Source organism: Xiphias gladius, unplaced genomic scaffold (genome assembly GCF_016859285.1).
Source record: "Xiphias gladius isolate SHS-SW01 ecotype Sanya breed wild unplaced genomic scaffold, ASM1685928v1 HiC_scaffold_1392, whole genome shotgun sequence".
Classification (NCBI taxonomy): Eukaryota; Metazoa; Chordata; class Actinopteri; order Istiophoriformes; family Xiphiidae; genus Xiphias; species Xiphias gladius.
Window position 1 is genome coordinate 33,950 of NW_024401714.1, and position 2,749 is coordinate 36,698.

Sequence of the window (2,749 nt, forward strand, 5' to 3'; positions counted from 1 at the left end):
AATAAAGCTGCATTAGACATGAAGGCCATCAAATGGCTGCAAGAGGCAGCTTCCTTAACAAATATGAAATGAATTCTCAAAATTTCTTCTAAATAAGTCACAAAGCATTTACCAAAACAGTGTTGGATGTTTCATGAAGGATAAAGCAGCAAACAGAGAAAAATATTTGCGTGTAAACTTTTAACTCTTAAGAGTCAACTCTCTCACCCCTTGTGCAGAGATGTGATCATGTCTGAAACAAGAATTTCATTTGTAGTCAGCAACACAATTACTATCGTTACCAGAATGATTTTCTTAATTTTTTTCTTAACACTTTTTAAGTTTGTTTGTGAGTATTTTTACATGTTTAATGCAGCTTTTAATGTAGCGATATCATACATTCTAATGCAGTTAATTGTTTTCTGAGTAAATACAGTTTTCTCATGTATAAAATAGACACAAGATGTCAGTCAGAAAGTATTCACAGTAGTTCTACAAATCACAAGCTCTTCATATTCTCAGCTTTGTTGGTTGGTGAACATGTGTGAGGTGTTTGCACAGCCAACTAGTAAGGGAAACACACAACTTAATTCAAAACTGATTTCAAACTGTTCTTTGAACATGTGTGTGTCGTTTACACAGCCAACTAGTAGGGTTGCCACCTTAGCAATTCAACACTGATTTCAAACTCTTCTTTTGTAACATACACTGGTGTCATGAGTCCATCTTTACATTAAAGTTACACACAAGGCAATGTATTCCTTGCCTTTTCTGCTACTTTTTCAATTCATTGTGAGCAAGTCATTTGTTTTGAATCACCTTTCCTACATGAAATAGAGAGTTTATCCTACAACAGAGGTTTTAAAAGGTCTCATTCTTAGCCAAAGTAAGTATAAAAGCATGACAAAGATGCTGTCATTTTTTAGAAAGTATTCACATAGAGTTCTAAATAAACCATGTTTTCCTTCATATTCCTCGGCTTTTTGTTGGTTGTGAACATGTGTGAGGTGTTTGCACAGCCAACTAGTGGGAAACACAACTTAATTCAACACAGATTTCAAATATTTCTTCTCTGTAGGATACACTGGTGTGTCATAGTCAGTCTTTACATGAAACCAGCATACAAATTGATTAAGTATTCCTTGTTTTTCTGCTACCTTTCAATCACAGAGTTAAGTCAATTTGTTTGAATCACCTTTACATGAAATAGAGAGTTTATCCCCTCTAACAGAGGGTTCTAAAAGGTCTCTGATTCTTAGCCAAAGTAAGTATAGATAAAGACAAAAGATGTCATTTAGAAAGTATTCACATAGAGTTCTAAATAACCATGTTTTTCCTTCATATTCCTCAGGCTTTGTTGGTTGTTAATATGTGCAGAGGTATTTGCAGTTGTTTCAAATAGGTGGGAACACAACTTCTAATTCAAACTGATTTCAAACTGTTCTTTGAACATGTGTAAGGTGTTTGCACAGCCAACTAGCAGGAAAACACACAACTAATTCAACACTGATTTCAAACTGTTCTTCTCTGTAGGACACTGGTGTCATGAGTCAGTCTTTACATGAAAGCATACAACGTGATGTATTCCTTCATATTCTGCTACCTTTTCAATCTGAGCAAGTCATTTATTTTGAATCACCTTCTACATGAAATAGAGTTTATCTACACAGAGCATTTAAAAGGTCTCATTCTTAGCCAAAGTAAGTATAAATAGACAAAAGATGTCATTTAGAAAGTATTCACCTAGAGTTCTAAATAACCATGTTTTCCTTCATATTCCTCAGCCTTTTGTTGGTTTGAACATGTGTGAGGTGTTTGCACAGCCAACCAGTAGAAACACAACTTAATTCAACACTGATTTCAAACTGTTCTTTGAACATGTGTAAGATGTTTGCACAGCCAACTAGTAGGAAACACAACAATTCAACACTGATTTCAAATAATAACCTCTGTAACATACACTGGTGTCTTAGTCAGTCTTTACATGAAACCACACACAAGGCAATGTATTCCTTCATATTCTGCTACCTTTCAATCATTGTGAGCAAGTCATTTGTTTGAATCACCTTCTACATGAAATAGAGAGTTTATCTACACAGAGCTTTTTAAAAGGTGTCATTCTTAGCCAAAGTAAGTTAAAATAGACACAAGATGTCAGTTTAGAAAGTATTCACATAGGGTTCTGAATAACCATGTTTTTCCTTCAATTTCCTCAGCTTTTTGTAGGTTGTGAACATGTGTGAGGTGTTTGCACAGCCAACTAGTAGAAACACAACTTAATTCAACACTGATTTCAAACTGTTCTTCTCTGTAACATACACTGTTGTCAATAGTCAGTCTTTACATGAAACCACACAACGTGATGTATTCCTTCATATTCTGCTACCTTTCAATCATTGGGAGCAAGTCATTTGTTTGAATCACCTTCTACATGAAATAGAGAGTTTATCTACACAGAGCATTTAAAGGTCTCATTCTAGCCAAAGCGTATAAATAGACAAAAGATGTCATTTTAGAAAGTATTCACATAGAGTTCTAAATAACCATGTTTTCCTTCATATTCCTCAGGTTTTTGTTGGTTGTGAACATGTGTGAGGTGTTTGCACAGCCAACTAGTAGGGAAACACAACTTAATTCAAAACTGATTTCAAACTGTTCTTTGAACATGTGTAAGGTGTTTGCACAGCCAACTAGTAGGGAAACACAACTTAATTCAACACTGATTTCAAATCTCTGTAACATACACTGGTGTCATGAGTCAGTCTTTACA